General features: G+C 43.3%; 1 long non-coding RNA gene across 1 annotated transcript; it reads right to left on the bottom strand.

Moving 5' to 3' along the window:
* Nucleotides 1-14,384: 14,384 nt before the first annotated feature.
* On the bottom strand, nt 14,385-24,070 carry LOC123404382. The gene is made up of 3 exons (XR_006611766.1): nt 23,854-24,070; nt 23,668-23,758; nt 14,385-14,424 (listed from the first exon to the last, which is right to left on the bottom strand). It is a non-coding gene; the product is annotated as an uncharacterized LOC123404382 (long non-coding RNA).
* Nucleotides 24,071-24,246: the final 176 nt, after the last annotated feature.

The following is a 24,246-nucleotide window of genomic DNA, read 5'->3' as shown; positions in this document are numbered from 1 at the left end:
CTCTGGATGGTGGCGCAGGGCAAGGGGAAACCTCTGTCGTTGCGACGACGGTTGAGGAGGAAGTTAATGATGATGATCATGAAACTCCGGTTCAAGTTTCTGTTGTACCACGCAGGTCGACGAGACCACGTGCTGCTCCAGAGTGGTACGGTAATCCCGTCTTATCAATCATGTTGTTGGACAACAATGAACCTGCAAGTTATGAAGAAGCAATGGTGGGCCCAGATTCCAACAAATGGCTAGAAGCCATGAAGTCGGAGATAGGATCCATGTATGAGAACAAAGTGTGGACTTTGGAGGTACTGCTTGAGGGCCGCAAGGCTATTCAAAACAAATGGATCTTTAAGAGAAAGACGGACGCTGACGGCAATGTGACCGTTTATAAAGCTCGACTTGTGGCAAAGGGTTTTTCACAAGTTCAAGGAGTTGACTACGATGAGACATTCTCACCCGTAGCGATGCTTAAGTCTGTCAGAATCATGTTAGCAATAGCTGCATTTTTCGATTATGAAATCTAGCAGATGGATGTCAAAACGGCGTTCCTTAACGGTTTCCTTAAGGAAGAATTGTATATGATGCAACCCGAAGGTTTTGTCGATCCTAAGAATGCTAACAAGGTGTGCAAGCTCCAGCGATCCATTTATGGACTGGTGCAAGCATCTCGGAGTTGGAATAAACGTTTTGATGAGGTTATCAAAGCATTTGGATTTATAGAAGTGGTTGGAGAATCTTGTATTTACAAGAAAGTGAGTGGGAGCTCTGTGGCGTTTCTAATATTATATGTGGATGACATATTGTTGATTGGAAACAACGTAGAGTTTTTGGAGAGCATAAAGATTACTTGAATAAAAGTTTCTCTATGAAGGACCTAGGAGAAGCTGCTTACATTCTAGGCATTAAGATCTACAGGGATAGATCAAAACGCCTGATAGGACTTTCACAAAGCACATAGCTTGATAAAGTTTTGAAAAGGTTCAAAATGGAACAGTCCAAGAAGGGGTTCTTGCCAGTTTTACAAGATACGAGATTGAGTAAGACTCAGTGCCCAGCAACTGATGAGGATAGAGAGCATATGCGCTCCGTCCCCTATGCTTCAGCCATAGGTTCTATCATGTATGCGATGTTGTGCACTAGACCGGACGTTAGCCTGGCCATAAGTATGGCAGGTAGGTTCCAGAGTAATCCAGGAGTGGATCACTGGACAGCGGTCAAGAATATCCTGAAGTACCTGAAAAGGACTAAGGAGATGTTTCTCGTGTATGGAGGTGACGAAGAGCTCGCCGTAAAGGGTTACGTCGATGCAAGCTTTGACACAGATCCGGACGACTCTAAGTCGCAAACCGGATACCTATTTATTCTTAATGGGGGTGCGGTAAGCTGGTGCAGTTCCAAGCAAAGCGTCGTAGCAGATTCTACATGTGAAGCGGAGTACATGGCTGCCTCGAAGGCGGCTAAGGAGGGTGTCTGCATGAAGCAGTTCATGACGGATCTTGGAGTGGTGCCAAGCGCACTGAATCCAATAACCTTGTTCTGTGACAACACGGGTGCCATTGCCTTAGCAAAGGAACCACTGTTTCACAAGTAGTCCAGACACATCAAACGACGCTTCAACCTCATCCGCGACTACGTCGAAGGAGAGGACATAAATATATGCAAAGTGCACACGGATCTGAATGTAGCAGACCCGCTGACTAAACCTCTTCCACGGACAAAGCATGATCAACACCAGAACTGTATGGGTGTTAGATTTATTACAATGTAATTCGCATGATGATGTGAGGGCTAGATTATTGACTCTAGTGTAAGTGGGATACTGTTGGAATTATGCCCTAGAGGCCATAATAAATATAGTTATTATTATAATTCCTGTATCAAGATAATCGTTTATTATCCATGCTATAATTGTATTGAATGAAGACTCATTTACATGTGTGGATACATAGACAAAACACGGTCCCTAGCAAGCCTCTAGTTGGCTAGCCAGTTGATCAAAGATAGTCAGTGTCTTCTGATTATGAACAAGGTGTTGTTGCTTGATAACTGGATCACGTCATTAGGAGAATGACGTGATGGACTAGACCCAAACTAATAGACGTAGCATGTTGATCGTGTCATTTTGTTGCTACTGTTTTCTGCGTGTCAAGTATTTGTTCCTATGACCATGAGATCATATAACTCACTAACACCGGAGGAATACTTTGTGTGTATCAAACGTCGCAACGTAACTGGGTGACTATAAAGATGCTCTACAGGTATCTCCGAAGGTGTTCGTTGAGTTAGTATGGATCAAGACTGGGATTTGTCACTCCGTGTGACGGAGAGGTATCTCGGGGCCCACTCGGTAATACAATATCACACACAAGCCTTGCAAGCAATGTGACTTAGTGTAAGTTGCGGGATCTTGTATTACGGAACGAGTAAAGAGACTTGCCGGTAAACGAGATTGAAATAGGTATGCGGATACTGACGATCGAATCTCGGGCAAGTAACATACCGAAGGACAAAGGGAATGACATACGGGATTATATGAATCCTTGGCACTGAGGTTCAAACGATAAGATGTTCGTAGAATATGTAGGATCCAATATGGGCATCCAGGTCCCGCTATTGGATATTGACCGAGGAGTCTCTCGGGTCATGTCTACATTGTTCTCGAACCCGCAGGGTCTGCACACTTAAGGTTCGACGTTGTTTTATGCGTATTTGAGTCATATGGTTGTATACTGAATGTTGTTCGAAGTCCCTAATGAGATCACGGACGTCACGAGGGTTTCCGGAATGGTCCAAAAACGAAGATTGATATATAGGATGACCTCATTTGATTACCGGAAGGTTTTCGGAGTTACCGGGAATGTACCGGGAATGACGAATGGGTTCCGGGAGTTCACCGTGGGGGGGGGGGGGCAACCCACCCCGGGGAAGCCCATAGGTCTTGAGGGTGGCGCACCAGCCCTTAGTGGGCTGGTGGGACAGCCCAAAAGTACCCGATGCGCATTGGAAGAAAAATCAAAGAGAAAAAAAGGGGAGGTGGGAAAGGAAAGAAGGACTCCACCCACCAAACCAAGTAGGACTCGGTTTGGGGGGGAGACCTTCCCCCTTGGCTCGGCCGACCCCCTTGGGGCTCCTTGAGCCCCAAGGCAAGGCTCCCCCTCTCCCACCAATATATACGGAGGTTTTAGGGCTGATTTGAGACGACTTTTCCATGGCAGCCCGACCACATACCTCCACGGTTTTTCCTCTAGATCGCGTTTCTGCGGAGCTCGGGCGGAGCCCTGTTGAGAAAAGATCATCACCAACCTCCGGAGCGCCGTCATGCTACCGGAGAACTCTTCTACCTCTCCGTCTCTCTTGCTGGATCAAGAAGGCCGAGATCATCGTCAAGCTGTACGTGTGCTGAACGCGGAGGTGCCATCCGTTCGGCACTAGATCGGAGCGGATCGTGGGACGGATCGCGGGACGGTTCACTGGGCGGATCGAGGGACGTGAGGATGTTCCACTACATCAACCGCGTTTCTTAACGCTTCTGCTGTACGGTCTACAAGGGTATGTAGATCACTCATCCCCTCTCGTAGATGGACATCACCATGATAGGTCTTCGTGCGCGTAGGAAATTTTTTGTTTCCCATGCGACATTCCGCAACATGGGATGGAATCAACCCCTAGGTGGGCTGGTGCACGTCCCACCCAGCCCAAGGCGCAGCAAGAGAAGGGTGAGGGCAAACCCTAGCACTAGGGGGCCCAAGGCCCACCAAGGGGTGCGCCTCCACCCCTCGCTGCCCTGGCCGCCACCCCTAGGGTGGGAACCCTAGAGGTGGCGCACCGCCTCCCTCTCCCCCTATATATAGTTGAGGTTTGAGGCCCTTTTGAGACACGGAAACCTCTCTCCCTCGGCGCAGCCCTACCTCTCTCCTTCCTCGTTCTCTGCGGTGCTTGGCGAAGCCCTGCCGGAGTTCCACGTAGCTCCACTACCACCACGCCGTAGTGCTGCCGGAGCTCTTCCTCAACCTCTCCTTCCTCCTTGCTGGTTCAAGATGTTGGAGACGTCACCGGGATGCACGTCTGTTGAACGCAGAGGTGCCGTGATTCGGCACATAGATCGGAAGTGATACTTCTCCAACGTATCTATAATTTGTGATGGTTTCATGCTATTATCTTGTCAAACTTTGGATGTTTTATATGCCTTTTATATCTTTTCTGGGACTAACTTATTAACTCAGTGCCAAGTGTCACTTCTTGTATTTTTCCGTGTTTTTGACCCTTTTCAGAGGAGGATTTGAAACGGAGTCCAAACGGAACAAAACTTCCGAAAAGATTTTTTCCGTAACAGAAGATCGGGAGACTTGAGAGCCAAGGCAGGGGCTCCCCAGGGACCCCACAAGCCCCTAGCCGTGGCCAGGGGGAGGCCGCGCCTCCCTGGCTTGTGGGCCCCCTGGACCTCTTCTGCCCGTGGTCTCTGGCCTATATATTCCCTAAAATACCAGAAAAAAATCAAGGGAGCCACGAAAACACTTTTCCGCCGCCGCAAGCTTCCGTTTCCACGAGATCTCATCTGGAGACCTTTCCGGTGCCCTGCCGGAGGGGGTTTCGGAGACAGAGGGCCTCTTCATCAACACCTTTGCCTCTCCGATGATGCGTGAGTAGTTTACTTCGGACCTACGGGTCCATAGCTAGTAGCTAGATGGCTTCTTCTCTCTCTTGGATCTTCAATACAAAGTTATCCATGATCTTCATGGAGATCTACCCGATGTAATCTTCCTTTGCGGAGTGTTTGTCGAGAACCGATGAATTGTGGATTTATGATCAGATTATCTATGAATATTTTTTGAGTCTTCTCTGATTTCTTATATGCATGATTTCATATCCTTGTAATTCTCTTCGAGTTCTGGGTTTTCTTTGGCCAACCAGATATATGATTCTTGCAATGGGAGAAGTGCTTGGTTTTGGGTTCATACCGTGCGATGACCTCACCCAGTGACAGAAGGGGTAGCGAGGCACGTATCGTGTTGTTGCCATCAAGGGTAAAAAGATGGGGTTTTCACCATTGGTTTGAGTTTATCCCTCTATCATGTCATCTTGCTTAAGGCGTTATTCTGTTCGTCATGAACTCAATAAACTAGATGCATGTTGGATAGCGGTCGATGTGTGGAGTAATAGTAGTAGATGCAGAAAGTATCGGTCAACTTGTCTCCGACCTGATGCCTATATGTATGATCATTGCCTTAGATATCGTCATGACTTTGCGCGGTTCTATCAATTGCTCGAGAGTAATTTGTTCACCCACCGTGTTATTTTCTATTTTGAGAGAAGCCGCTAGTGAACACTATGGCTCCCAGGTCTACTTCACATCATATTTTCAGCCTTACACTTTTACTTTGTTTTGCTTTCCGCTTTCAGTTCTCACTTTGCAAACAATCTAGAAGGAATTGACAACCCCTTTATAGCGTTGGTTGCAAGCTCTTTTGTGTTTTGCGCAGGTACTCTGGACTTCACGCGATCCTCCAACTGGATTGATACCTTGGTTCTCAAACTGAGGGAAATACTTACTGCACATGTGCTACATCACCCTTTCCTCTTCAAGGGAAAACCCAACGTAAGCTCAGGAGGTAGCAAGAAGATTTATGGCGTCGTTGCCGGGGTGGATCAAGTAAGGACTTCATCCAAGTAAGTGTCGCAAACTAATCTCTTGCATTTACTTTGTTTGCTAGTTGCCTCTCGTTTTCCTCTCCCCCACTTCACCAATTTGCCGTTTTCATTTGCCTTTTTTGTTCTCCCTTCTTCGGCAAAGTTTCCATTTGCTTGTGTTCTTATTTGCTTGTTGAAGTCACCATGACTGAAAACACCAAACTTTGTGACTTCTCGAATAATAATAATAATAATAATTTTATTAGTACTACGATTGCTCCCGCCACTAGTGCGGAATAATATGAAATCAATGCTGCTTTGCCGAATCTTGTTATGAAAGAGCAATTCTCCGGCCTTCCTAGTGAAGATGCCGCATCCCATCTTAATACCTTCATTGAGCTTTGCGATATGCAAAAGAAGAAAGATGTGGATAATGATGTGATTAAATTTAAGCTTTTTCCGCCGGCTAAGATTATCTCTCTCCGTAATGATATTATGAATTTTAAGCAACTTGATCATGAACATGTTGCACAATCTTGGGAGAGAATTAAATTAATGATTAGAAATTGTCCCGCTCATGGCTTGAGTCTTTGCATGATTATACAAATCTTTTACGCTGGTTTGAATTTTGCTTCTAGAAATATCTTGGACTCCGCCTCAGGTGGAACGTTCATGGAAATCACGTTAGGAGAAGCCACAAAATTCCTAGACAATATCATGACAAACTACTCTCAGTGGCACACTGAAAGATCACCTACTAGTAAAAAGGTACACGCTATAGAAGAAATTAACTCGTTGAGTGCTAAGATGGATGAGTTAATGAATCTGGTTGCTAGTAGAACTGCTCCTTTATATACTAATTACATGCCCTTGTCTTCCTTGATTGAGAGTAGTAACACTATTTTGGACGTTAATTTTGTTGGTAGGAATAATTTTGGCAACAACAATACTTTTAGAGGAAACTATGTTCCTAGGATTTTTCCTAGTAACCCCTCTAATAATTTTCGCAACTCCTACACAATACTCATGGAAATCACAATAGATTACCCTCTGATTTAGATAGTAATATCAAAGAGTTTATTAACACGAAAAAGATTTTCAATGCGTCCATAGAGGAAAAACTACTCAAAATTGACGATTTGGCTAGGAGCATTGATAGAATGTCTAGTGATATTGATGCCTTGAAAGTTAGATGTGCTCCTCCTAAGCTCAATATGGATGAAACTTTAAAAGCTATGCTTGTTTCCATGAGTGAGAGCAAAGAAAGAGCCGCCCAAATACGTGCTAGGCATGAATGGCTTAAAAGGGTGTGTTCTCGTGATGAGAATCACAAAGATCTTAAAGTGCTTGGTGTGACTCCCATTGAATCTTTTTTTTTGTGTCAAACCTAATTATGATGGGGCTGGATATTAATCCACTTTGGTTGAAAAACGCCCCAATGATTTGGAGTCCATCTATCTTGATGCTAAAAGTTTTGAAAGTGGAGTAGAAGAAATTAAAATCTTGGGTAGCAATGAAATTACTACTTTGGATTTCGAGGGATTCAATTATGATAGTTGCTCCTTGATTGAATGCATTTCCTTGATGCAATCCATTGTAAACTCTCCACACGCTTATAGCCAAAACAAAGCCTTTAACGATCATATCGTTGATGCTATGATGAAATCTCTGTAAGAAAAACTTGAATTGGAAATCTCTATACCTAGAAATCTTTATGATGAGTGGGAACCTACTATCAAAATCAAAATCAAAAACTATGAATGTAATGCTTTGTGTGATTTGGGTGCTAGTGTTTCCGCGATTCCAAAGTCTTTATGTGATGTTCTTGGTTTTAATGAGATTGAGGAGTGTTCTCTTAATTTGCATCTTGCCGATTCTAATGTCAAGAAACCCATGGGAAGGATCAATGATGTTCTTATTATTGCAAATAGGAACTATGTACCCGTGGATTTCATTGTACTAGACATAGATTGCAATCCTACATGCCCCGTCATTCTTGGTAGACCTTTCCTAAGGACTATCGGTGCTATCATCGATATGAAGGAAGGGAATATTAGATTTCAATTTCCTTTAAAGAAGGGCATGGAGCATTTTCCTAGAAAGAAAATAAGATTGCCTTATGAATCCATGATGAGGGCTACTTATGGTTTGAGCACCAAACACGACGATACGTGATTCTATCGCCTTATGCCTAGCGCTTGTTGGGAGGCAACCAAATAAATTTATCCTTTTTCTTTCTGTTTTGTTGCGTCCACACGATCATAATTCTGTTATGATTCTGTTTTTTGTGTTTGTGCCAAGCAAATCCTTTATGATGGCCTGGGTGATAGTTGTTTGATCATGCTGGAAAAAGACAGAAACTTTCTGCTCACAAAATTATTTTTCATTTCTATCCAGAACGAGATTTTGAGTTGATTTTTTTTGCTTCTGATTGATATACAAATTGCCCCTGTTGTCGTAAGTTTTCAGAATTTTGGAAGTAACATAAGTATACGAAGTATACAGATTGCTACAGACTGGTCTGTTTTTGACAGATTCTATTTTTGTTGAGTTTGTTGCTTGTTTTGATGAAACTATGGATAGTATCGGGGGGTATTAGCCATGGAGAAGTGAAAATACAGTAATCCAACACCAATATAAATAGAATTCAAGTTTGCTACAGTACCTAAGGAAATGGTAGTTTTCTTTCTTATGCTAATGATATCACGAGTTTCTGTTCAAGTTTTGTGTTGTGAAGTTCTCAAGTTTTGGGTGATGTTCTCATGGAAAAAAATATAAAGAGTGGAAAGAGCTCAAGCTTGGGGATGCCCCGGGAAGGCATCCCCTCTTTTGTCTTCAATCCATCGGTAACGTTACTTGGAGCTATATTTTTATTCACCACATGATATGTGTTTTGCTTGGAGCGTCTTGTATCGTAGGAGTCTTTTCTTTTGTTGTGTCACAATCATCCTTGTTGCACACCTTTTGAGAGATACATGCACTCATCGTGAATTTGCTAGAATACTCGTTGAGCTTCACTTATACCTTTTGAGTTAGGCAATTTAGCTCACATGTGCTTCACTTATATCCTTTGAGCTAGTTGATTTTGCTATATGTGCTTCACTTAGATCTTTTAGAGCACGGCGGTGCATGACTTGGTAGTTGGTTTGTGCTATGAAAGTAGTCCCAAAAGTGATAGGTGTCCAAAGAGGATACAAAAACTTCCATCTTCATGTGCATTGACTAGAAAGAGAAGTTTGATTCCTCACAATTAGTTTTGAGACGGGGATTCAGTAATATTAAAAGTTATGTTAGTAGGGTGTTGTGAATTTAGAAATACTTGTGTTGAATTTAGTGATTCCCGTAACATGCACGTATGGTGAACCGCTATGTTAGGAAGTCGGAGCATAATTGATCTATTGATTGTCATCCTTTGGGTTGCGGTCGGGATCGCACGATGGTTAATACCTACCAACCCTTCCCCAAGGAGCATGCGTTTAGCACTTTGTTTCGATTACTAATAAAAACTTTTGCAACAAGTATATGAGTTCTTCTTGACGAATGTTGAGTCCATGGATTATACGCACTTTCACCCTTCCACCATTGCTAGCATCTCTAGTACCGCGCAATTTTCGTCGGTGCACAAACCACGATATGCCTTCCTCAAAACAGCCACCATACCTACATACTACGGCATTTTCATAGCCATTCCGAGATATATTGCCATGCAACCTTCACCGTTACGTCTCATGACTTGTGCCATCATTGTCATATTGCTTTGCATGATCGTAAGATAGCTAGCATGATGTTTTCATGGCTTGTCCGATTTTTTATGTCATTGCTATGGAGTCATCATTGTTATAAGCTTTGAGCTTTGAGTAAATAAAAGTGTGATGATCATCATTATTAGACCATTGTCCCATGTGAGGAAATAAAAACAAGAGGCCAAAGAGCCCCAAAAAAAGAGGCCAAAGAGCCCAAAATAAAAAAAAATTGAGAGAAAAAGAGAGATGGGACAATGCTACTATCTCCTTTCCACACTTGTGCTTCGTAATAAGCACCATGTTCTTCATGATTGAGAGCCTCTCGTTTTGTCACCACCATATACTAGTGGGAATCTTCATTATATAACTTGGCATGTATATTCCAATGATGGGCTTCCTCAAAATTTCCCTAGGTCTTCGTGAGCAAGCAAGTTGGATGCACACCCACTAGTTCTCCTTTAGAGCTTTCACATAATTATAGCTCTAGTGCATCTTTTGTTTGGCAATTCCAACTCATTCACATTGATATCTATTAATGGGCATCTCCATAGCCTTTTTAATACGCCGAGTCAATGTGACCATCTCCTCCTTTTTTGCCTCGCAACCACCACCCCACTCTACTTCATTTATAGTGCTATATCCATGGCTCACGCTCATGTATTGCGTGAGAGTTGAATTTATTTTGAGAAAGTAAGAGTGCAAAAACAATTACTTGGCCAATTCCGGGGTTGTGCATAATTTAAATTAGTTGTGTGGGGATGATGGAGCATAGCCAGACTATATGATTTTTTAGGGATAACTTTCTTTGGCCTTGTTATTTCGAAATTTTGTGATTACCTTGCTAGTTTGCTTGAAGTATTATTGTTTTCACGTCAATAGCAAACTATTGTTTTGAATCTTACGGATCTGAACATTCATACCACTTGAAAGAACTTACAAAGGACAATCATGCCATGTAGCATTCAACATCAAAAATTCAGTTTTTATCACTTCCCTACTCGAGGACGAGCAAGAGTTAAGCTTGGGGATGCTTGATACGTCTCCAACTTATCTATAGTTTTGATGGTTTTATGCTATTATCTTGTCAAACTTTGGATGTTTTATATGCCTTTTATATCTTTTTTGGGACTAACTTATTAACTCAGTGCCAAGTGTCAGTTCCTGTTTTTTCCGTGTTTTTGACCTTTTTCAGAGGAGGATTTGAAACAGAGTCCAAACAGAATAGAACTTCCGAAAATATTTTTTCCGTAACAGAAAAAGATCAGGAGACTTGAGAGCCAAGGCAGGGGGTCCCCAGGGACCGCACAAGCCCCCTAGACGCGGCCAAGGGGGAGGCTGCGCCTCCCTGACTTGTGGGCCCCCTGGACCTCCTCTGCCCTAGGTCTCTAGCCTATATATTCCATAAAATCACAGAAAAAATCAAGGGAGCCACGAATACACTTTTCCGCCGCCGCAAGCTTCCGTTTCCGCGAGATCTCATTTGGAGACCTTTCCCATGCCTTGCCGGAGGGTGTTTCGGAGACGGAGGGCCTCTTCATCAACACCATTGCCTCTCCGATGATGCGTGAGTAGTTCACTTCATACCTATGGGTCCATAGCTAGTAGCTAGATGGAGATCTATCTGATGTAATCTTCCTTTGCGATGTGTTTGTCCAGATCCGATGTTTATGATCAGATTATCTATGAATATTATTTGAGTCTTCTCTGATTTCTTATATGCATGATTTCATATCCTTGTAATTCTCTTCGAGTTGTGGGTTTTGTTTGGCCAACTAGATCTATGATCCTTGCAATGGGAGAAGTGCTTGGTTTTCGGTTCATACCGTGCGGTGACCTCACCCAGTGACAGAAGGGGTAGCGAGGCACGTATCATGTTGTTGCCATCAAGGGTAAAAAGATGGGGGGTTTCATCATTGGTTTGAGTTTATCCCTCTACATCATGTCATCTTGCTTAAGGTGTTACTATGTCCGTCATGAACTCAATACACTAGATGCATTCTTGATAGCGGTCGATGCGTGGAGTAATAGTAGTAGATGCAGAAAGTATCGGTCTACTCGTCTCGGACGTGATGCCTATATGTATGATCATTGCCTTAGATATCGTCATGACTTTGCGCGGTTCTATCAATTGCTCGACAGTAATTTGTTCACCCACCGGGTTATTTGCTATTTTGAGAGAAGCCTCTAGTGAACACTATAGCCCCCGGGTCTACTTCACATCATATGTTCAGCCTTACACTTGTACTTTGTTTTGCTTTCCGCTTTCAGTTCTCACTTTGCAAACAATTTAGAAGGGATTGACAACCCCTTTATAGCGTTGGGTGCAAGCTCTTTTGTGTTTTGCACAGGTACTCTGGACTTGACGCGATCCTCCTACTGGATTGATACCTTGGTTCTCAAACTAAGGGAAATACTTACTGCACCTGTGCTACATCACCCTTTTCTCTTCAAGGGAAAACCAAACGTAAGCTCAGGAGGTAGCAGGAACCGACCGCGATCTGAATCGCTGCGAGTACGACTCCATCAACCGCGTTCATTGTAACGCTTCCGCTGAGTGATCTTCAAAGGTATGAAGATGTTGTACTCTCTTGCTCACTGTTGGTCTCTCCATAGATAGATCCTTGTATGGCGTAGGAATTTTTTTTAATTTATTATGTTCCCCAACAAAGGACTACACTACCGAGTGAGAGGAGGACGGCGAGGAGTAGTTTTTTGCGACCGGTTTTCTATCTTTTTTTTGGAGTGCGTCTTTTCTATCGTTTGTGTGAACTTGTTTGTCATGAACTTGCTTGTGATTTAATCTAGTTTGTGCGAACTTTACCTATTTTGGATGTTTAAGATCATCAAGTATGTGTTGTTTGTGCAGCACACTCGATTTTACGGCGCCTTCTAAAGCGACACAAACCATTTGTTATGTGTACAGATGCTATGTTAAAGTTCTTAATTAATGGGAATTTTTTCCTCAAAAATCATCAAAAACTTGTCTTCATCGACTAGAGAATCGCTACTAAAGAAGGCACTCTTTTAATCAGAAATACCATTAGCATGAGTACACAAAACAAATGGTTCAAGCCCACGAGGGATTGAAAAATGGTTCAAGCTCATGAGTACTTTATTTGCATCTATCAATCTATATTTTTAACATTTTATTGTACCCACGAGGGATTGACAACCCCTACACATGTTGGGTTGTGATGATTTGTTATTTGTGTGTAGGTACTGCTTACATAGTCTTGTGGATCTTTCTACTGGATTGATATCTTGGTTTCAATTCTAAAAGAAATATTTGTCGTCGTTGTGCTACATCATCTATGCTTGGAGGGAAACCGATGCAATCAGCGGGGAGTCAAGATTTCTGGCACCGTTACGGGGGAAGATCAAGTCAAGATCTATCAGGTTTCCACACATAAACTCTCATCTCCTTGCAATTACATTATTTTTTATTTGCCTCTCGTTTTCCTCTCCTCACTTCACAAAAATTGCGTTTTTATTTGCCTTCTTTCCATTTGCCGTTTTCTTTCCAGATCTCGTGTTTGCTTGCGTTCTTGTTTGCGTAGTCATGATGAATTAAAAAAACACTAAGTTTTGTGATTTTCCTAATACCAATAATAATGATTTCATTAGCACTCCAATTGCTCCTCCTACCAATAGTACGTGTGGAATCTTATGTTATTAATGCCGCTTTGTTGAATCTTGTTACGAAAGAGCAATTTTCCGGTAATCCTAATGAGGATGCCGCATCCCATCTAAACGCTTTCGTAGAATTGTGTGATATGCAAAAAAGGAAAGATGTGGACAATTATATTATTAAGTTGAAATTATTTCCGTTCTCTTTGCGTGATCGTGCTAAAATTTGGCTTTCTTCTTTGCAACGTAACAGTATCGAACAAGTGCAAAGGTGCTTCTCTCATGAAGTATTTCCCTCCCATGAAAATTATTTCTCTTAGAAATCACATTATGAATTTTAAAAGACTTGAGCATGAGCATGTTGCCCAATCTTGGGGAAAGATGAAACTGATGATAAGAAAATGCCCAACTCATGCTTTGAATTTGTGGATGATCATACAATTTTTTTATGCGGGGTTGAATTTTGTTTCTACAAATCTTTTAGATTCCGTCACGGGGGGTACTTTTATGAAAATTACTTTGGGTGATGCTACTAAATTGGTTGATAATATTATGGCCAATTATTCTCAATGGCATACTGAAAGAGCTCCTACTAGTAAAAAAGTTAATTATATTGAAGAAATTGATATTTTGAGTAGTCGGCAAAGTGCTCAAGACGGCAGCCGACAGGCATTGCCTCCGTTAGGGGTTAACGGAGGCTTTGCCGTCTGCCTCCCCCTCCATCTTTGCCGTCTGCCTCCCCGTCCATCTTTGACGTCTGCCTTCTCCTCCCCTCCCCTCCCCCTCCATCTTTGTCGTCTTCCTCCCCGTCCATCTTTGCCGTCTGCCTGCTCCTCCCCTCCCCCTCTCTCCACTCTTTGCCATCTGCCTCCTCCTCCCCCCTCCTCTGTTCCCTCTTCTTTGATGTCTGCCCACCCTGGAGGCTGACGGCGAAGAGACTACATAGACACCCCAGGATGCACAGCTGGGTGCCATGTGGCACCTTTGCCGTCTGCCAGCTGATGGCACAGGTCTTTGCCATCAGCTGGCAGACGGCAAAGAGCCCATATAGTTCTTGTTTTCTTTGTTTTATATTATTTCACATCACATATATATATATATATATGTATATATATATTTGACAGCATATTTATATAATTCACCACACATATATGATATATAGTTCACCACACATATACTTGCCAACACATATATATAATTCACCACACATATCTATAATTCACCACACATATATGATTCACCAATGTGCATCCCCATATATCCAAAGAACAAACATACCAAGTATTGCACTGTTTATCCATATATACATATACATATAGTTCGACATTGTTCATCAACTCAAATGAAAACTATATGATATACATATAAAGTTCATCCATCGACATTGTTCAACTCCATGAATGCCAGCTTCCATGCATGTAGTATATCCAATCTGCAAAAATGTGAATAAGAAAGTTAGAAGAAGAACAAAATATGATGTTTTTCAGCTAATTATGTCATTTTTAGCAGAAAACAAGCTAAGTATATATGTGTGGTGAACTATATATCATTTGTTGGAGCTAAATTAGCTAATTATGTCTCTTTTGAGCTAACGGGCTAATTATGTCATTTTAGAGGAAAACAAGCTAAGTATATAATATTAATGAGCTAACCAAGGTTCTTATGCCATTTTGAGCTTATTATGGCATTTTGGAGCTAAATGGGCTAATTATGTCATTGTTGGGTTAATTGAAGCAAGGATAATATGAAAGAGGAGAAGAAAGAGGAGGAGGAGGAGAAGAAGGAGAAATCAAGAAGAAGGAGGAGAAGGAGGAGGAGGAGAAGGACTAGAAGGTCCTTGGCCTTCTCCTCCTCGTCCTCCTCCTCCTTCTCCTTCTTCTCTTCTTCTTCTTCTCTTCTTCTTATTCTTCTTTCTTTATTAAAGCTCTATATTTCCATAGATGAAAGTAAGAAAAGAATCGCTATGCTTAGAGCTAAAAGAAAATTTTTAGAAAGAGCGTCTCTCGATTGCTTTCACAAAAAAAATGATGAAGAAATTAAAATGATTGGTGTTTATTCTATTGATTCCTCGTTTACTAATGTTTAAATTAATGATGAGGGAACTGAATAAAAGGCATCTTTAGTTAGAAGGCGTTTGTTCAGGAACGTTGCATGGGAAACAAAAAAATTCCTATAAGATCTATCCATGGTGACGACCATCTACGAGAGGGGAGAATTCACATACCATTGTAGATCGCTAAGCGGAAAGCGTTAAGAAACGCGTATGATGTAGTCGAACGTCTTTGCGATCCAAATCGCAAGCCGTACCACGATCCAATCATGATTTAGCACCGAATGGACGACACCTCCACGTTCAGCACACGTACAACTCGATGACGATCTCGGCCTTCTTAATCCACCAAGAGACATGAAGAGGTAGCTGAATTCTCCGGCAGCACGACGAAGTAATTGTGATGATGGTGGAGCTACTTCGGCAGGGCTTCGGTGTGCCGTACCGAAATAACTACGGGGTGTCACGAGGTGGTGGAGGGAGAGAGAGTTGCGCCTTAGCTTGTGGTGCAAAAGGCCTCTCTACCCTCCACTATATATAGCAGGGGAGGAGGGGTTGCACCCTAGGGACTTGCCCTAGGGTTCTGCCGGCGGAAGGAGGAGGGAGGAGTCCTCCTCCAATTCGGTTTGGAGGACAACTCCTCTCCCTATTCGGTTTGGCCCCACCTCTGTATCATTCTCCACTTCGGCCGAATAGGCCCTCTTGGGCTGGCAAACCAGCCCAGCAGGGGGTAGTGCGCAACCCTTGGGCCTGTTTGGTCTCCTCCTGAGTGGGAGGGCCCTCCCGGTGGAACTCCGAAACCCATTCAGGACTCCCGGTACTTTACCGGTAATGCATGAAATCCTCTCGAAAGCCAAATTGATACATCCCATATATCTATCTTCGTCTCCGGAACATTCCGAAACTCCTCGTGACGTTCGAGATCTCATTCGGGACTTGGAACAACACTGGGTTACCAACATCAATAATTCAACTATACCAAAACGTCACCAAACCTTAAGTGTGTAGTCCCTGCGGGTTCGAGAATTATGTAGACATGACAGAGACACTCTCCGGCTAATATCCAATAGCGGGACATGGATTTTCATATTGAATCCTACATATTCTATGAAGATCTTAATCGGTTGAACCTCTATGTCAAGGATTTAGTTAATCCTGTATAACATTTTCTTTGTCCTTTGGTATGTTACTTGCCCGACATTCGATCGTCGGTATCACTATACCTATTTGAATATCATTACCGACAAGTCTCTTTGCTCATCCGATAATAAAAAATCCCGTGGCTAACTCTTTAATCACAATGCTTGCAAGGCTTGTTGTGATGTTGTATTTATCGAGTGGGCCCCGAGCGGTGTGGCGCCAACGCTTCCCGGAGGACGTCATCAACGAGCGTGAATTCTACGTGGATAGGAGGGCGGAGCGAGCCGCTTATTACAAGGACAATTGTACGTGGAAGGAGGTCGCACTCTTCAACATGGAGCTTAAAGAAGCGTCGACCTAGAACGATGATGATGAACGGTGGAATGACGCATTCATTACGACGTCAGAGTCGAAGGACACCACCGAGTCAGAGGAGGACGACGAGGAGTAGTTTTTAGCCGCCGATTTTCTATCTTTTTTTGCAGTGCGGCTTTTCTATCGTTTGTGTGAACTTGTTTGTCATGAACTTGCTTGCGGTTTAATTTTGTTTGTGCAAACTTTGCCTATTTTAAAAGTTTAAGATCATCTTGTATGTGTTGTTTGAGCGACGCGTTTTATTTTACAGCATCTTCTAAAGCGACACGCTCGCACGTTAAAAATTTATAGCGCTTGATGAAGCACCTGTCTACTTCCATGAAAAAACGGCTGTTACGTGTGTTGTACTATATTTATTTTTACGCGCCGCGACTTCACACGTCTGTTAAAGATGCTCTAACTAAATTGGAATTAATCTATTACTGGGGATTGCCTGACGGACCAAATACGCAGGCAAATTCGTTGATTCCCGATGGTATTAACAGCCGTATGCACTATTGCCTTTTGAGCTTATCGCTTGCATTGTCTGAAATTCATCGGCTGAAAGTTAATAACTAAAATAAAAATCCAGGAGTTCCGGCCTAGTAAAAGAGTACGCGGCTGTCAATGCCAAAGCAGCTGCCAAAGCTTCTAGCAGTCAGCTGGCTCCGCCTACCAATTGTGAAGACCGTGTAACGATCAAAGGTGTGGCGATGTTTCACGGTCGTTGAAGGGCATATCAGGGGATCACAGGAAACTGCACGACCAAATGTTCTCGACTAAGATAAGTCTTCTCGCCTCGTAGGATTCAGGATATCTGCTATACGCGGTTCGTGTGCATCAAGTAAAGTTCTACATCGACACACTGCCAACCGAGGTGTTCTTCTTGCGGGTTGACGATATCTTTATCATAATTCTTACGAGGCGGCTCGATTTTACAATCGTCCGCTTTATTGTGGTACATATGAGCTTGGTCGTGAGGAGAGAACAAAATCCTGCAAATCTATATGGTGAATTCATACTACATGCACGAGTCCTTGATTTTCGACGACTATGAGCGTAAAACTCCTAGGACCTACATCGAAAACTTCATCAAATTTAAGTCGTTGTCGGACAACCCTTTTGTACATTTCAATCATTGCTTCTCGTTCATATGAACCGTAATTTGAGGTGCTTTCTTTTTGCCGTAGCAACGTGCGCGCCATCCTTATCATTTTTTTCCCGCGAGTCTCCCACACGGTGTATTTTGACACGTACTGAAACTACGAGAAGAAGGACTACACACATAATGGATATTCTCGATGATGCTCTCCACGGGTTCAGCCTGAGGGATGGCCACCTCAAGATTAGGAAACAATGGAAGAGCAGGTCGGGTTTCTCGGATAAAACTACCGCCTCTTGCATGCATCAACCAACATCAAGCAGGAACGATGGATGCTACCTCATCCATCTCATTATGGAGTTTAGAAGGGATCACCAACAGCTTGGCATGAAAATCAGAAACGATGATCCTATCCGAAAATGGGCAGAATCCTTAGAAGAAGAACCGGATTATAAACTCGGAGATGACTTCTTTCGCATCCAGAGGAACGTAGCAACGATCATCATGAAAGAAGTTGTCGAAGAGAAGGGGTTGTTCCAGCACGGACCTATATCGCAAGCTGACGTCCGAACCCGCATAGGCATACAACGTCAGGACCTGAGGCCGTTCAATAAGCTTAGGTGCATCCTCGATGATCTAGATGGAGAGAACCTCCAGTAACGATTGACGATGCCGATGATGATGCATGATGTATCGTTTGAACTCATACTTTATGTAGCGATGAAACTAGTCAACAGTCCCTGCCAAACCTGGGTAGCACTATATAGTTTGTTAGTTTGGGTACACGATGATCTATGTACATCTAGTTAATTAGTTTGGACACGATGAACCTGCGTTCATTAATTATGTTTACTATATGTTGCATTTATTTCGTAACACCCTTTCTTTTTGTGTTGCTCAATTATATTATGTTGCATATTTTTGTTGATTTCCTTGATGAAGATGCATCTCTAACAGGTACATAGATCCTTCATGCCGAAGAAGTGTTATGTCTGTACATAGGGAATGTTTCGGGAGTGTACGGCGAGTGGCCCGAGTGTTAGACTCAAGTGAATGGGTTCTCAAATGGCAGCTATAAAGGGTTTAATAGCAGACAAGAAGTAGAATATAGTTATTTCAGGTGGACGCTAGCGCGAGAGAGGACCAGAACCGCCGCCTCATGTACAACATAGTTCCACTCTCACTCATAATGATAACTCTTCTCTTTTATATTACTGTTTAGATGGATGACAATGTAGCTGCAAGTATTTGAGACATTTTCTGAGATTATGATGATGACATGATTTTCTGAGATTATTTGTATGTGTATGATATGATTAGATTTGTATGTGTATGATTAAATTTTATGAGACTATTGTATAAAACCTGTTCAAATACAACAAGGAAATGGGCTGCCAAAAAAATTAAAATTAATAACAGTAGCGCGGGTCATGCTTTAGCAGCAACGAGCTCTTATAAGTAGCGCTCCTCAAGTGGGCCCGAAACAGCTATTATCAGTAGCGCGGTTCCATGACCCACACTACTGCTATCTACATATTACTAGCGCGGGGCAACCTGCGCTACTGGTAAAAGTTAGCTGTAGCGAGCTAGCAGTAGCGCGGCACCCCGCGCGTGCCGCGCTACTGGTATGTCTTTTGGCCGCTCTACTACTATAGTGTCTCCTAGTAGTGATCTGGCCTCAGCAAAACTAAATAATTCTCTTATACAGAAGTTTACTTAAGACCTGAGAGGTGTTCGAAGGGCGATGAAATTAATTTCAGATTCCTCACTTTCTCTAGGTCATGATCCAAAGAGAATTGTATCGTCGGTATATAAAGGGATAGAAATTCCACTCTTAACAAGATGATTAACTACCCCATCAATTTAACCATCAAGCTTTGACGCTCAACATATCGGCCACTATGTTAAATAGCATGGCTGTTAATGAGTCACCTTGCCTCAATCGTTTCTTCGTTTGGACGTAGCTGTTAACGTCATCATTGACTTTAAAGGCCACACTACCTTCTGAAACTAAACTATGGATCAGAGCGAGTCACTTTATAGATAAGCCTTCCATTTCGAGAGTCTGTTGAAGAAAAAAGCACCTCACTTTATCATAAGCTTTCCTAAAATAAATTTGGAGGAGTACCCCATTCAAATTTTTCTATGTAGTTTTTCTATGTAGTTCGTGCACTATTTCGTGTACGATTATCATCCCATCTAGGATATTTCTACCTTGCATGAAAGTAGTCTGGGAAGGGTGCACCACATGGTCAGCCACCAAATTAAGCCTATTCATGGCAACTTTTATAAATATTTTGAAACAAACATTAAGGAAGCATACATGTCTATTTTGTAGTATCCTAACAACCCCATTAACCTTAGGTAATAAAATTATCTCACCAAAGTTTAGGTAAAATAATTCTTGTTGTCCAACATGGAGGTGGCCATACAACTCTAGAAGGTCCGGTTTAATTAGCTCCCAGAAGTTGTGATAGAACTCAATTGGAAGACCATCCGGACCATGGACCTTGTTGTGTTCCAGTAGGGAAACCACCTTCTTCACATCCTCCTCCGAGTAAGGAGTTGTTATAAGGTTTATGTTTCTCATGACCTTCAATCATACCCTCATATTGTATAAGAGAATGAATCAGTTTCTTTTGGTGTCTGCCATTGGCTACACCATGGAAGTATTTAGTATTCGAATCGCCTTTGAATATAAATGCTGGTGAGATGTGACCTAATGTTCTCTAAGAATTTGAGCTATATGTGAATTTGACTGACTCTTAATCTTAATTTCATGTTCAAATAGCGATCAAACTTCAGCCAAAGCTTCTAACTTGTCAATAATAGACGTGAGGCGAAACATCCCTTTTTTTAGGATAGACGTAGTATGCCTAGCCCAACCTCCAAGGAATTTATCTATTGCACGAATTTTAAAATTCACTTTGTGTATTGGAGTAAGCTTGGCAAATGTTTCCCCCAAACCTCCTGCTTAACCATATCATGAAAGCCATCGCGGAGTAGCCATGTTCGAATTTGAACTTGCACCTACTCTACAATCGGGTCAAATCAATGGTTAGAAGGATGGGGCCATGGTGTGATAGATCGTCGACATGAGGTAATACACAAACGGAAACTAAAGGCAATTTTGAATCCCATTCGGTATCCATTAACACACGATATAATTTCTCATATGCCGGTTCCTGAAGAGTGTTCGCCCAAGTGAATGGTCTTCCAATCATGGAGAATTCTCGCATATCAAGATTGTCAATAACAACGTTGAATAGCAAAGGCCGACGATTAACTACCTTGACTTTTATCGTTTGGAAATATTAGCAAATTAAAATCACCACCTATTAGAATAGGAGAATGGTTATATTTCTCCAGATTAACCAACTCACGAAGAAAGTCCGCTTGAACTCATAATAGGGTGTAACATACACCTCGACGAGAATCCATGTGAAGTTGTCGGCTTTGTTTCAGATATGGAGTTTAATATGATAATTCTGAGCTAGCCTACACATCCATAGTCGATGCATTCACGCGAAATAATATGCCTCCATAACGGCCCGGTGCGGACACGAAATCCATGTGAAATCTATTCCGCCAGAAAGACGATTGTGAAGACTTGTCGAGAAATCACTTCTACCAGAATTAGAAATATCCAAAGTTTGGTCACCAAAAAACATCAAATGATCTTCATACAAAACAAAATAAAAATGATGCTTTCCACCCATGATACTGTTCACATGTTTTCAGATCCTCGGATGTCATTTTTCCACCAAAATTTATAAGTGTTTAAGACATTTGACCATAATCACATCCACAGTGTTTCAGATATTGATGAAATGTTTTGCTTTGTTTTTTATCATGGGTGCACCAGGGGTGCAATATGCGTGGGTGCACAAAAATCACTCTCCGGATACCAACAAAGGATACTTTGCTTAGTTGAGAGACCATCCTGAGGACCAGCTCAGATAACTATATTTATAATCATGTGATTGCTTAGTTTTTTTTGGAAAAGGAGGATATAACCCCGATCTCTACATATCGACGATGGATGTGCATGCAGTTATTTTATTAATTATTCACAAGCACCATAGGAAGTAATACATCAGTTAGCTTGAAGCCGCCCTGTAGGCAACACATGTTGCTACTCCTATCCCCTTGATGACAGTGTGCCGAATATCCGTGCCTAATACCAAACAGGCATCACACCAAACCCTAACACATATAGCCGGATGACCCAGACCATTCACGTTCAGTTTGTCGCCACCATCTTCCTCCGACCTTTCTCCAGAACAGGAACAGAAGCATCGACCTTGTCTGACCTGCCGTCGATGCAACCACAACGTCAAACAACGCCACCATCATGCACGTGATGATACACACGGGCCTGTTGCCAAAACTTCATAGTGCCATGCCGCCATGATTCGCCATCGGCCTCGCTATAGATGTAATACCGCTCCACCTCTAGTCACCTCCAGCCATTACTTGCTCCAAAACGATGCCCCCAGGAGGAAAAGAGATACCCAACACCATCATCATCTAATCCAGGAGACCAAGGTCTAGGGTTTCCGCAAAGCATCCTAGATCCCGATGACGGAAACTGTAACGACGAATCCTCGACAAGGTAAGGAATCCCATCGTCCGCCATGACCGTAGTCGGCGCAATCTTCATCAGTAGTTGTGCCACCAGTCATGCGACATCGGCGTTGTTGTTTCCTTCAACCGGAGAAAACTCCAAAATGATGCCTTGAAGGGGGACTACGATGCAAAAGCACCACCATCGCTCGATCCCAAGCAGATCCATGGTTTTCCCCGTAGTTGCCCGCGCTGTCATAGACCAGACAAGGGTAGAATCCCGGCGGATCCACCCAGCTACCGACGTGTCGCACCAACAACCGCGCTGACCGCAATTCAAGGACCAAGACCCACACCAGGGCGCAGATCCGGCCGCCCCACCGCCGAGTGATCCGGTCACACCACAGTCACGCGGGCAACCGTCACGCACCAAAACACGAAGCCGCCTGCCGCGGAGGAACGGAATCGACAGAGCATCGCCACCACCGGCCATGACGCTCGGTACGACGCCACCCTTCGGCCAGGGAGCGCCTGCCCGCGCCAGATCCACACGACCAAGATGAACCCGAGTCCAGGCCGCCGTTGGTGACGGCAAGGCTTTACCTGGACGCGCCTTTGGGCAGCGGCGAGGGAGGAGGAGGAGGAGAGGGGGAGTCCGGCCTGTAAGCCGAAAAATGGAACTGCCGCAGGCCCGTGATCGTCGGAGACAAGGTGGAAGTAAAAGATGAGAGACACAGAAATTTTCCAGGCGCACAAACACCTCGCCGCTCGGACAGCCTTTTCTGTATAACACTTGAGCACAGACTCAATTGCCCCGGCAACATCCAGAGGAGGAGAGGGGGTGTTATACCCGTGTGCACTGACATTCCAGGCCGCGCTACCACACGCACTCCCCACTCGCCAGCCCACGTCCCGCATGTTCCGGCTCGTGCACGTACGCGATCGCCGCGGCCGTAACCCACGCGTGGACGCGTTCACTCCTCCTACTCTGTCGTCAACAGACTCACACACGCACGCACACGCACCCCCTGACGCAACGCAACGGCGCACACACGCCTTCGCACAGCCGCGGCTTATTTGCTCCAACACGGCCGGCTGGATCTGGGGGCCTCCCAGCAGCCACGCGGAAGGCGACTCGGGAGGAGAAGTTTGTGATTGCTTAAGTGATGTTTGCTCCAACAAAGTGGCTCAAGGTGGTGCTTAAGTGATCGATGTTTGTGCTACCACGCAGGAGGCGGCACGGGAGGAGAAGTGGGCTTGTCTAACGTGCTTTGTCTCAAGGTGGTGTCTACTGTAACCTTTTTCTTTCGTGGTGCTACAGAAACTGAGAAAGAGCAGGCTGATTTAAGATAACGGATGTAAATGATGCACTTGCTAAAAAAAACAAGTTTCGAACATAACTGTAAACTAACAACAAGGAGACGAGGAATTCTCAGGAAATTAAGGAGAAGAGAGGTACAAACCAGATCCACATCATTAGACATATCGAACTTCTCCACAGAAAACTAAGACCACCGGCAGCAGAAAACCATCGGATGCTGATTTCTCCACACCCTACAAAACCAGATGCTTACATTAATTCCTGATCTAACAGTCCACAAAACAAGCTTATCCACTATATGTTTATTCACAAGATGCAATTGCAGTACCTGTAAATCCACGAGGCAAATAAAGTCGAGGAGGAACGGACAAGACTTGCTGAGAAATTGACAGCTTTCTTGATAAAGATAATTTCACTCAAATCATCTTGCTCTCGAAACAGAAGATAATTTCACTCGGTCATGGATCGATATACTCGGGGACGGAATGTGTTGCAAGAGAGAGCACACATATGCTTTGGCATCGCCCCGTGAATGTGTTGTTGCTTTGTTTTCTTCCAACGCTAGCACTAGCATGGTTCCTTGCGTGCAGTTACAGATAACGTCGTTGCTTTGTCAGCTTTTCTTTTCATCTTTTCTTCTTCTCTTCTTTAGAGGAGAGTCTTCTTTTTCTTTTCTTATTCTCTTCTTTTAAGGGAACTATAGACGCTGAGAGGGGTAGAG

Source organism: Hordeum vulgare, chromosome 6H (assembly GCF_904849725.1).
Source record: "Hordeum vulgare subsp. vulgare chromosome 6H, MorexV3_pseudomolecules_assembly, whole genome shotgun sequence".
NCBI lineage: Eukaryota > Viridiplantae > Streptophyta > Magnoliopsida > Poales > Poaceae > Hordeum > Hordeum vulgare.
Note: the sequence above shows the minus strand (reverse complement) of the source record. Positions and strands in the feature narration are given on the sequence as shown.